The 13,551-nt window shown below is 38.0% G+C and overlaps 2 pseudogenes; both read left to right on the forward strand.

The window, feature by feature from the left end:
- The first annotated feature begins 2,570 nt into the window (after nt 1-2,570).
- Nucleotides 2,571-8,959, forward strand: LOC125925797 (dnaJ homolog subfamily C member 2-like; annotated as a pseudogene).
- A 169-nt stretch (nt 8,960-9,128) lies between these two features.
- On the forward strand, nt 9,129-9,995 carry LOC125925798 (dnaJ homolog subfamily C member 2-like; annotated as a pseudogene).
- Nucleotides 9,996-13,551: the final 3,556 nt, after the last annotated feature.

Below are 13,551 nucleotides of genomic sequence, written 5' to 3' on the forward strand. Positions count from 1 at the left end.
TGAGCATGAGCAGGGGACAGGGGCAGAAGGGGGGAGGGAGAGAGAGAGAGAGAGAGAGAGAGAGAGAGAGAGAGAGAGAGAGAGAGAGAGAATCTTAAGCAGGTTCCACGTCCAGCATGGAGCCTGATGCGGGGCTCAGTCCCATGATGCTGAGATCATGACCTGAGCCAAAACCAAGAGTTGGACACTCATCTGACTGAGCCACCCAGGTGCCCAGGACTGTTGTTTTTTTAATTTTAATAAGCAGTTAATTTGACTGGATTAAAACTGTTATCGTCCCATTGGTATCATTGGTATATCCCATGCAATCATAAACTAGTAGTCAGTTTATGGGCAGATTAATATTCAGGTTTTGACACTTTTGCCCTTTTAGGATTACATTTCTAAATTTCTAGCTGCTCTTTCAGCCTTGAACTCTGCCCTCTGTTGCACTGAATGAGTAAGGCTTTAGTTTTCTGCTTCTGGATATATGGAGTTTGGAAGAATATTTTAAGACAAAGACATCCCAAACATAATTCTTACATATTTCAGTCATGGGTTTTCAAGTGGAAACTTTTCCGTGGTTTCTTTTGAATGCCTTTAAATAGTTGTTTTTTAAAAACATTTTGTCCAGATTTCATAATCAGTATCTGTGGAAGGATCTGCTTGAATATATCACCCTGTAAATATGGGAAACTAAACCTTCACCCTTACTTTTGAAAGATATTTTTGCTGCATTTAGAATTATGTGCTAAAAGCTTTTTCTTGTTTTTGTTCTGCACTTTAAGAGGCGTTCATTGAATTCTGGCTTCCATTGTTTCTAATGAGAATTTAGCTGTCATTCTTATCATTATTCCTCTGCATGTAATGTATCTCTTTTTCTCCAGCTTGGGTGTGTGTGTGTGTGTGTGTGTGTGTGCGGGAGAGCATATGTGTACTTTGTCTTTGTCAGCCTGGGGTTCACTAAACTTCTTGGATAAATATACGCCTAAGTACATGTTTTTCACAGTTTGGAAAAGTAATTTTTGCTCCGTTTGCTCTCTTCTCTCCTTCTGTGATTCCAATTATAAACATTAGACTAATTAATTTCTTTTAAAAACATATTATTTTAAAAAATAGTAACACTTCATAGTGGGATTTAAAACATATGTAACAATGAAATATATCACAAAAAAAAAGCCAAAAAATATGGAGGACCAGGAATGGAATTGTACAGTATACTCCCTTAATTGTATGTGTACAATATTAACCCTAATTAAGCTGTAATAAGTTAAAAATTACATATTGTAGTAAGTTAAAATTATATATTGTAATCCCTAGAGCAACCACTAAAAATAATCCAATGACGTGTTGCTAAAAAAAATTAGAAGAATTGAAATGTAATATTAGAAATATTTGCTTAAGCCCAAAGAAAAAAGAAAGGAGGGAGAGAAGAAATAATAGATAGGACATATAGAAAACTAAAAGCGAGATTGTAAACCCAGTCCCAAAGATATCAATAATTATATTCACTGTAAGTGGATTAAATACTGCAATTAAAAAAATAAGATGGTCAGAATGGATTAGAGAGAGAGAGAGAGAGACAAGTGTCTACAGAAGAATGCACTTTCAACATAAACTGATAAGTTCAAAGTACAAGAATGAGGAAAAAGGAGATCATGCAGGCAATAAGCATAAGAAAGCAGTTGTGATTATATTAATAGACTGCAAAGTAGACTTCAAGGAACATTGCCAGAGATAAAGAGGAACATTTTTTTTTTTAATGTTTACTTATTTTTGAGAGTAAGAGAGACAGAGAGAGAGACAGAGCGTGAGCAGGGTCAGATCAGAGGGAGTGGGAGACAGAGAATCCAAAGCAGGCTCCAGGCTTTGAGCTATCAGCACAGAGCCTGATGCAGGGCTCAAACTCACAAATTACAAGATCATGACCTGAGCTGAAGTCGGACACTTAACTGACTGAGTCACCCAGGCGCCCCAAAAGAAGAACATTTTATAATGATGAAAGGATTGATTCATCAAGAAAATATAAAAATCCTAAGTATCTATAAACCTAATAATACAACTTCAAAATACATGAAGCAAAATTGAGAGAACAAAAGGGAGAAATAGACAAATGCACAGTTTTTAACATCCCTCTCTCGGCAATTAATGTAACAAGGGGATAAAACAAATAGACAAAAATCAATAGGAATATAGAAGATAGATCAACCAACTTGACTTAATTGAAATTTATAGCATATTTCACCCAGCGACTGCAGAATATGAATTCTTTCAAAGTGAATATGGAATGGTTGCCAAGTTAGACCATATGCTGGCTCATAAAGTAATTCTCTATAAATTTTAAAAGGTTGAAATCTTATAGAGTATATTCTCAGAACAGCATGAAATTAAATTAGAAATTAATTACAAATAGAGTACCTAAAGAAACTCTAGATATTTGGAAATGAAACAACTCATTTCTCTATAAGCCATATGTCAGGAAACAGCAAAGAGGAAAGTAGAAAATATTTCAAACTGAATGATAATAACAAATACTTCAAAAGTTATGGGGAAATTTTTTGTTTATCTTTTTTAAATGCTTATGTCAGATCATGGCAAATTCTCAAATCAATGACCTCAGTTTCTACCTTAAGAAGCTGGAAAAAGAGGAGGTAAACAAAGTTAGAAAAAGTACAAGGAAAAAATAAAGAGCAGAAATCAATAAGACAGAAATATCCAAACAATGGGGAATAATAAATAGTTAAAAGTTGGTTTTTTGAAAGAAGTAATAAAATTGGCTGACCAAGAAAAAAGGAGAGAAAACACAAATTACTAAAATGAGGAATGAAAGAGGGACTATGGATATTAATGAACTATCTGGGGTGATGGAAATACTCTGTATCATAATTGCTATTTTGTTACAGGAGTATGTACATTTGTTAAAACCCATTGAACTGTACACTTAAGATGTATGCATTTCACTGTAAGTAAATTTTACCTTAATTTTAAAAAGTTAAGTCAAATGTATCATGTTCTCTGTTGGCTTCTTTCTTTCCTTTTGTGTATGCTTTTGTGCAAACCAGCATTTAGGTAAGACTTGAATTTATTCATCCTGTTCTCTAACTTGGATTCAACCCATTCTCTAACTTGGAAATGCAGTCTTTTGACCTATTCATTTTGTAGTTACTGTAATTGTATGTTCTTATTTCCTTTCTTCTTAGATTATAAACTCCTTAAGAATAGGCCTGTCTCTTCTGTACACTATGTTCTGAGGACCTCATCTGGTACCATGAACTTTGTGGGTGCTTGACAAATATCTGGATTATTTCTCAATGTCCAGCTTTTGATCATAATTAAAGCAAGCAGAGCTAACCAAGATAGGATCAAATATCAGGCATTTAAGAGGGTGAATTAGAGCATGGCTGCGAGTGCTTTTGTGAGTGACTGTACATGTATAGCTCTGTTCCACAACAGATGAAGAACAATTTGGGTTCATTCCACATTAGTTATTTTTTTTCTTTTTGTTACTGGGCATGCTTAAGACTTCTCATTTTTAATGGGTCTGGAAAATCATCTCAAGAATGTTACTTTGTTGTAAAAAAAACATCTCTAACGATGTTAAGGATTACCGTGCCTCACTTCCTTGTCAGAGACCTCATCGACAGAAATGAAATCACATAGGATGTATAGGGGAAAAAAATTCCCTAAGGTCATATAAATTGTTAAATGTACAACACTCCATGGTAAATGTTAATTAAAATCAAGTCAAATGGGAGGGATCATATCAAATATGCATTGGAGCCTTAACCCTAAGAAAGTGGATAAGATTTACTTCTAAGCGAGTGCCTTTGAGGGAGTAAAGAAGAATTAAGAAGGCTGGTGGGAGAAAGAAAGAAGTGGGGGACAGATTGGAGGTGAGGACAACTTATTTTTAAAGCATCAGAAGCTCGAGTTCATCAATTCAGAGGCCATATGCTCCTTCTTTCCTCCTCAACATTTATTGTGCATTGATTTTGTACCACGTGCTCTGCATGGTTCCATGGCCATTGAGACAGTCCCTGCCCCTGGGACAGTCTGAGACTTCTGGGGATTCAGTGTGTAATCTGTACAAAGTGCCTCCTATTTCTGGACATTTGGGCACCTTTCAGTCTTATAGTGTTTATTCACTTTATGGATCCTAATACTCCTCCCTCTCCCCTGGCAGCTCTCCACTTAGATTTCAAACTTATGAAAAACTAGGCCCTGTCTTATGACTTCATCTGTTATTTTATACAGAACCTAACACCCTGTAGGCAGCATAGCATTACTGTCCTTAGCCTCCAGCAAAGGGGCCTTTGGCTTGGGTCCTATGCCTCAGAGGGCTCCATTTATCACACACACACACACACACACACACACACACACACACACAAATATAAATGTGTGGACTGTGTGTCACTCATGAGATGAGCTCAGCTGTGGCACAGCATGACCTGTAATCCTAAACAACCCCTCTTGAGACAAACCCATTCATCTCTCCATCCCTTGTTCCTGTCCTCAAAATAAAAAGTGACTGTGTCTGCGTGCTGAAGATTGTAGTTTGTGCCACTGCAAACATTAGAAACAAACATTTCTGAGGGAAGGATTTGAGTAGTAGAAGCACTCAGGTAAGAGAGAAAACTAATTAACTAACCTGCCAATTTCTTCGTCTCAGATTAGATATGAATACATTTTCACACAATGAGTTGTTATGTTGCAATACTGCCTAGCATCCATTTTCTTACTCGCTTACAACCATTGAACACGACATCGGGGAAAGATTGTATAATACTAAATGATTCATATTACTCTTAAGTTGATATGTACTAGGTCTAGATATAACATGTGTTATAACTGATTCTTAATTTTTTTTAAACATTTATTCACTTTTGAGAGACAGAGTGTGAGTGGCAGATGGGAGGGAGAGAGGGAGACACAGAATCCCAAGCAGGCTCCAGGCTCTAAGCTGTCAGCACAGAGCCCGACATGGGTCTTGGACTTACAAACCATGAGATCATGACCTGAGCCAAAGTCGGACACTCAACGTACCGAGCCACCCAGGCACCTCTATAATTGATCCTTTATATAAAATCTCAGATATAGATGCTGATTTAAGAGATGATAAAAATTATTAAATGATAATGGTATATACAGTGAAATTAAAATACCTTGTAATATTTAGCAATTGCAATACTTTTTCATATGTAGCTTTATTACAGTGTTTGAGCATGATACAAAAATTCATGATTTGTTTCTGAATCTAAGTAATGCTGTAGAGATTTTACTTTAGTTGCTATTGTTTCAGCAAAGTTTCTCCAAATTCAAATCAGTAAAAAGCAAACAAATAAACAAACAACAAAACTTACATAGGAACTTCTCTGGTTCAAGAAAGGCCATCTTCTTTTGTAGCAACATGGATGGAACTGGAGAGTGTGATGCTAAGTGAAATAAGCCATACAGAGAAAGACAGATACCATATGGTTTCACTCTTATGTGGATCCTGAGAAACATAACAGAAACCCATGGGGGAGGGGAAGGAAAAAAAAAAAAAAGAGGTTAGAGTGGGAGAGAGCCAAAGCATAAGAGACTGTTAAAAACTGAGAACAAATTGAGGGTTGATGGGGGGTGGGAGGGAGGGCAGGGTGGGTGATGGGTATTGAGGAGGGCACCTTTTGGGATGAGCACTGGGTGTTGTATGGAAACCAATTTGACAGTAAATTTAATATATAAAAAAAAAAAAAAAAAAAAAAAAGAAAGGCCATCTAATTTGGAATGACTCACAGTAGAAACAAATTGTATGAAAAATCTTGATTATGACCACATAATTAGTGGTTTTGCTAAGATGAAAACTAGAAAAGTAAATTTCATGGAATAAATGCAATTAATGAATTTTGTGTGTCTTTGTTTTGTTATTCCTCAGTTATTACTGACTTATCAACAGAGCACCCCAGACATGCAGTAATAATTAAATTCAGTTATCTCTGATATTTAGCTGACTTTTGATCATATAAAACAACATAATTTCATACATTTAAAAATATTTGTTATGAAAGGTAATTTGTCAAGGTACAAGGATAGAACCTATTTTATTTGAAAGTTTATTAATATAACTCAGAACTTTCAAGTATTTTTTTTTCTGCTGGTTTGTAAGTCTACATTTGTCCTCTTGCACTGGGCCATGTATATGCTAGGGGAAGTTTCACAAAGTATGGTATAATGAATATATTTTTGTTTATTGGTTGATATAAGAACTTCATGGGAAATAAACATTTTCTTCATGGTTAGAATTCATTTTAAAAAAACAATGCTTTAATTTGCTGAAAATCTTTTTCTAGCAATTTTTTTTAAGTTTATTTATTTATTTTGAGAGAGAGAGAGGGAAAGCTCCCAAACAGCTCTGCACTGTCAACACGGGGCTTGGAGCTGGATGCAGGGCTCAAACTCAATAACTGTGAGATCTTGACCTGTGCCAAAATCAAGAGTCAGATGCTTAGCTGACTGAGCCACCCAGGCACCCCTTCAAGCAGTTTTAAATGAAAGTTTCTGGTGATTTCTTTCCCTCTAGAATGATTCTCATATTTTAAAATAGCATTTGATAATGTATCAGTTGGCTTCTTTTCTCCTTTCTGAAAAGCTCAGACATTAAATCAGATGCCCCTAAGGGAGGCATCTTGAGGTGGGTGGTGTGATGGGTGGAGGCAGAACCCTCCGAACCAGTCAAGAGCATCTTTCCAGGCTCAGTCTGGTGTGGGGTCAGAGCCTCAGTGGGAGGAGGAGGCAGTCTACTTTGTGGGGAGTGCAGGGTGGGGTGTTAGAGCCACGCTGGGTAAGGAGGGCATTCACATGGTAGGGCACCCAGAGCAGAGTGTCAGAGCCCAAGCCGGGTGGAAGGGTGCCCATGTGGAGTGCAGCCTGGCCATGAGGTTTCAAAGCCTGAGCAGAATAAAGACGTCGTCTATATAGGGAACACCTGGCAGCAATAATGGGAAATGGATTACAAACTGGGGGATTAATCAAAAAGATGAAGATATCAAGAAAAATGGGAGTCAGGATTTTCACTATGTAGTGGAAAGGGAGAAAACTGGGATGAACACTGTGGTGTTAGGTTGGAATCGGCTGTATTGGTGTGAACTCATGATTTCAATAAATATAATAGTTTAAATTAATAAAATAAAGAGATGGGTATAGATGTGCATGTGTATGCACGATGGCCTTGCAGTAGCACCCCCTTTCCACCTCAGTAGCAATGAGCTCACTTTCCATCCAGGTTTCTAAATATCATTTTCTACTAAATAAGTATCAGGGTTTTCCAGAGATGACTGATTCCAGGGCTCAGTCAAAACTTTTGGGGCATCCTATTGGGCCAGAGAGTAAATTGTTCTCAGAATGAAGGCCCATATCAAAAGGATATATGCACAGCACAGGAAACCATCAACAAAATGAAAAGGAAACCTACCGAGCAGCTAATACCCAAAATAAAGAATGCATAAAAATCAATAGAAGAAACCAATTTGATTTAAAAAAGGTGGGGAGAGGAGATCTGAATATACATTTTTCCCAAAGAAGACATACAGATGGCCAAGGTATAATGTACCTATACCTGTTGCTCAACATCATTAACCATTAGGGAAGTGCAAATCAAAACCACAATGAGATATCACCTCACAACTGTTAGAATGGCTACTATCAAGGAGACAGGAAATAAGTGTTAGTGAGAGTATGGAGAATAGGAAACTCTTGTACACAGTTGGTGGAAATGTAAATTGGTGCAGCCACTATGGAAAACAATATGAAGTTTCTTCGAAAAAATTAAGAATAAAACTACCATATGATCTAGCAATTCCATTTCTAGGCATTTGAAGAAAATGAGAACACTAACTTGAAAAGATATATTCACCCCCAAGTTCATGGCAGCATTATTTCCAGTAATTAAGATACAGAAGCAACCTAAGTGTCCATCTACGGACGAATGGATAAAGAAAATGTGTTGTAGCCTGGTGCCCTCCTGCTGCTCCTGCTGGGCACTGCAGATGGCCAGGGCTCCACCCACAGTCTGACCTCTGCTTCAACACCCTGTCAGGTGGTTTGAAGCTTTTTGTTAAGAGAACAGAAATGCTTCTGCCTCTTTTCAGGAACTGGAGGATAAGAAAGAGTTATCAGAGGGATCAGAAGATGAAGAATTGCAGTTAGAAGAGTTTTCCTGTTGAAAACACTTGATCCCAAAGACTGGAAGATAAAGCAATGATTTTAAAACATCACCCAGACAAATGGAAAGCAGCTGGTGAACCAATAAAGAAGGAGATAACAACTACTTCACTTGCATAACTAAGGCTTACGAAATGTTATCTGATCTGGTGGAAAGACAAGCATTCAGCAATGTAGATCCTACTTTTGATAACTCGATTTCTTCTAAAAGTGAAGCAAAGGACACTTTCTTTGAAGTGTTTCCCCCAGTGTTTCAAAGGAATTCCAGATGATTGAGTAAAAAGAAAAATGTCCCTAACCTGGGGTTATGAATTCATCATTTGAAGATATTGATGAATTTTGTTCTTTCTGGTATAATTTTGATTCTTGGAGAGAATTTTCTTATTTAGATGAAGAAGAAAAAGAAAAAGCAGAATGTTGTGATGAGAGGAGATGGATTGAAAAGCAGTAGAGAGCAACGGGGCACAAAGAAAAAAAGGAGAAATGAAAAAGTAAGAACATTAGTTGACAATGCACATAGCTGTGGTCCAGTGATTAAGAAGTTTAAGGAAGAAGAAAAAATTGTGAAAAAATCAGAAAAGAGAGCCAAAGCAGAAGCACAATGGAAGGGGCAAGAAGCTAAAGAAAAACAAAGACAAGCCGAACTAGAAGCTTCTTGGTTAGTGAAAGAGAAAGAGGAGGAGGAAGTTAGACAATAAGCATTATTGGCTAAGAAGGAAAAACTATTCAGAAAAAAGCCATTAAAAAGGAAAGGAAAAACTTTGAAACACATAAGACCTGGAATCACTTTTTTTTTTTTTTTTTGAGAGCATGAGAGCAGGGGAGAGGGGTGGGGGGTGGAGGGGAGAGAGAGAGAGAGACAGAGAGAGAGACAGAGAGAGACAGAGAGAGAGACAGAGAGAGAATCTTAAGTAGGTTCCATGCTCAGTGCAGAGCCAGATTCGGGGTTCGATCCCAGGACCCTGGGATCATGACCAGAGCCAAAATCAAGAGTTGGACACTCAACCGACTGAGCTACCCAGGTGCCCCTGGAATCACTTTTCTGACAATGAGGCAGAGCAGGTTAAAGTGATGGAAGAAGTGGAAAAATGTTGTGATTGACTTGAACTAGCAAGCTTACTGTGTTTGAAACACTGACATCACCTACGAAAGAAGTAGCAAAATCTGCTCTGTAAAAAAGAGAAGAAATAAATGAGCACATTAGAAAAGAGAGGAATCTGAAGCTCTCCTGTGACAGCATCTAAGAATGCAGACAAATCAACTGACAAAGTGGAAATGGCAGTAAAAATTAGGCAGAAGATGATTTGCAATTACTACTTAATTGAACCTCTTTCCTGTGGAACAAAGTGAGGATGGGAAGTTATTGCTAATTACATGAACATACCTTCTTCTGGAGTCAAGAGGACTGCCAAAGATGTTATTGGTAGAGCAGAGTCTTCAAGAACTTGATCCTCATAAAAAAAGATGACACAAACAAAAAGGATTTTGATAAAATTTAAAAAGAGCATGGAATGGTGTCCCAAGCAACACCTTCAGAACGATTTGAAGGTCCATGAACAGATTTCACCCCTTGGACAACAGAACAGAAGCTTTTGGAACAAGCTTTGAAAACACACCCATTAAATACACCTGAGAGATTGGAAAAACTAGCAGAAGCAGGGCCTGGCAGGACAAAGAAGGACTGCTTGAAATGATAGAAGGAATTTGTTGGGATTGTAAAAACAGAGAAAGCTGCTCAAATGCAAGTGCTGAATGCAAGTAGACCCAAGAAATGGCTCACGACAATTTTTGTTGTATGTGCATTTTTAAAATAAAACTGAAAATACTGTACAAAAAGAAAATGTGTATATAAAAAAATTTTTTTGATGTTTATTTATTTTTGAGAGAGAGACAGAGTGTGAGCGAGGGAGGGGCAGAGAGAGAGAGAGGAAGACACAGAATCTGAAGCAGGCCCCAAGCTCTGAGCTGTCAGCACAGAACCCGACTTGGGGTTCGAAATCACAAACTGTGAGATCATGACCTGAGCTGAAGGAGGACACTTAACCGACTGAGCCGCCCAGGCACCCAGCCACCCAGGCGCCACTGTGTGTGTGTGTGTGTGTGTGTGTGTGTGTGTGTGTGTTTATACACAATGTGTACACATACACAATGTGTATGAATATCAAATCAGTGTATTGTACACCTACAATTAACATAATGCTACGTGTTAATTATACCTCAATAAAAAATAAATAAAAAGTAATACAACAACAACAAAAGCACAAAGAAGCCAGCTTGAAGGAAATCTTACTGATCAATTTGAGCAGCAAAAAGATATTATCTATTATCTAAGAGATGGTAACCCATTGAATATAATAGAAGTCATAAGTTCATGCTAATATAAATTAATAAATGATGATTTGATGAAGAATGGAATATTCACATTATTTTAAAGTGTCTCTACATAAAATATTTATTAATTATAAAGAGAAGAGTAAGTTTGCAGTGGAGAATCTTGGCAGACACCAAATAGTTAAATCAAATAGTTAAAGCTGACATTCTCTATAAAGGAACAAATCAAAATCTGCACCACCTGGGAATGCAATGAGATCTCAGCATTGTTTCTGCAATATTCCCACCAAAGATGCAGAACCTGAATTTAATCAGGAGAAAACATCAGACAACTCTAAATTGAGAGACATTCTATAAAATAACTGGCCTGTCGTTTTCAAATGTCTCAGGGCCATGAAAGACAAGGAAAGACAGAACTGTTCTAGTCTGAAGGAGACTAGAAACAGAACATCTCAATGCAACGTGTGACTGTGAACTAGATCTATAAAAGACAATAATGGGACAATTGGGGTCTGAGGATTAAACTGGAGTGTAGTGTCAGTGTTAACTTTGTGGTTGTGATGGTTGCATTGCAGAGTGTGAGAGGATGTTATTTGCAGGAAATACACACTAAAGCACTTACAGGGTGATGGGGCATCAGGCTGGCGATTTATTCTCAAATGCCTCAGGAAGAAAAGGTCTTTGAATTCCACTTAACTTTTCTGTAAGTTTGGGATTATTCCAAGACAAAAAAAATATGCTAAATATAAAAAATTGAAAATAATCCTTTCGAATTATAATTTTTTTTAACGTTTATTTATTTTTGAGACAGAGAGAGACAAAGCATTAACGGGGGAGGGTCAGAGAGAGAGGGAGACACAGAATCTGAAACAGGCTCCAGGCTCTGACCGGTCAGCACAGAGCCCGACGCGGGGCCTGAACTCACGGACCTCGAGATCGTGACCTGAGCCGAAGTCGGCCACTTAACCGACTGAGCCACCCAGGCGCCCCTCGAATTATAATTTTTAATTTACAAATTATAATTCTGAACATGAATAGAAAATCACAAATCAGTTTTGGCCAACTAACCTGAAGCCACTTTAAGAGCACTGTTTATGTAAGACATCCCCATTGTTCTAGTGAAATGGCAGATAAAACGTAAGAAATGTTTTGCCTTGTAATTGATATATAAGCACAAAATCCCATATAGTGAGGGGAGAAACCTACATCCATATGAATACTGAATACTCAGTACCGAGGTCTGAAGTAGACTGCTGAGCACAGAGTAGATTTCTTACATCATTAGAGCAGAAAAAAGCATGTGTTCTGCCTACTAAGACAGAACATCACAAGTGGTTGGATTGTTAATTAATTGATTGATTGATTGGTTCATCCTGGCTCTGCCATTTACTAGCTGTTAGACCTAGACAAGTCACTTAATCTTCCTATGTCTCAATTTCCTCATATGTTTAAGGATAATTACAGTGCCTACTTCATAGGTGCTCACAGGGTGAACTTTAAATGAATTAGTATATGTACAGTGCATAGAATACTGCCTGGCATGAAATAATGCTACCTGAAAGTATTAAATGCTACCTGTTGTTGTCATTGTTATTAACTCATTCATCAACAGTACAATCTGCATTTTTCACTGTTAATGATGGTAATGTCATGGTATGTCACTCCCTACAGGAAAGTGACAGAAACTTTCCCTGTTGTGGAAATTTCTTATACCAGCCCCAACCCCCTCCCCTGCACCCCCACCCAGACTGTGTCCCTCTGGACCCTTCTTAATGGCAGAGTGTCAGTAGCCACCATGGCCTGACCTCAGCCTAGAACCCCACTGGCTGAGCTGGGAGCCCTTAGCCAGCATATCTAGAACATATTTTATATTTTCTGGCAAATGGTTCATTGTTTCCTTTCATGTGACTCTGCCTTTAGGATGTTTGCCTCTTTACCTCCTTGTAGAACTAATCAAACTGTCTAGAACTACTGACCAAACTCCACCTCCTCTGTGTCCCGCAAAGCTCCCCTGTTCACCTCGGTCCATTTTGAAGTCAACACAGAATCTTCAATACATTTGAAACTGATATAATGTTGCATTTTTATTTGACATTTTTTTTTAATTTTTTTTCAACGTTTTTTATTTATTTTTGGACAGAGAGAGACAGAGCATGAACGGGGGAGGGGCAGAGAGAGAGGAGACACAGAATCGGAAACAGGCTCCAGGCTCCGAGCCATCAGCCCAGAGCCTGACGCGGGGCTCGAACTCACGGACCGCGAGATCGTGACCTGGCTGAAGTCGGACGCTTAACCGACTGTGCCACCCAGGCGCCCCTTTTATTTGACATTTTATGTTTTCAATAACTATTCAGTGCTTAGGCCCCAAAATTCTATGATTATGAGCATACGATTATGAGCCTTGACAGAGGAGGGTTTCCATAATTTTTTTAAGGATCATGTGTAAAATTTTAAGCTTTTATTATTCTTATCAGTCAGTAGTGAGACTTCAGTTCTTGTTTGCTTGCATCTATTTGTGGGACTCATTTAGGCAACTAACTCCCTTATGGTCTGTGAGTCATTTATTTATGCATTTTACTGCTGTGTCACTGTGACGAGCAGATGGCAGTAGATATCTCTGGACTTGATTTAAGGACTTGAATTTCCCTTGCGTTTATGGATTGCCACTTTTAATGCTGCCATCCCCTTCAAAGTTGCTTGCTGGAGAGCATCTGAGAATGTACAGTAAACACCTGTGTTTGCTTTACCTCGTCTAGCACAGATGCCTAAGTGTGGACACCAGTGGAGAGAATAGGAATTTCAGAGTCAGTCGACTACAGCTGCATTTAACACTTGGCTCTTCAAGAAGGTAGATCATAATAGCTGATGAGTTTGGGCAAATTTCTTCATCAAAGAATAGTGAGTGGCATTGACTGTTGACTCCCCAGAAGGCCACCAGAAAAACAAAAGAAAACAAAACAAAACCTATTGATCAAACAAATCTATTTGTATTGGATTTGCTGTAGAAAGGGGGAGCATCATCTTGACAGAGAGTAATAT

The sequence above is a fragment of the Panthera uncia genome, chromosome F1 (assembly GCF_023721935.1).
Source record: "Panthera uncia isolate 11264 chromosome F1, Puncia_PCG_1.0, whole genome shotgun sequence".
Lineage (NCBI taxonomy): Eukaryota > Metazoa > Chordata > Mammalia > Carnivora > Felidae > Panthera > Panthera uncia.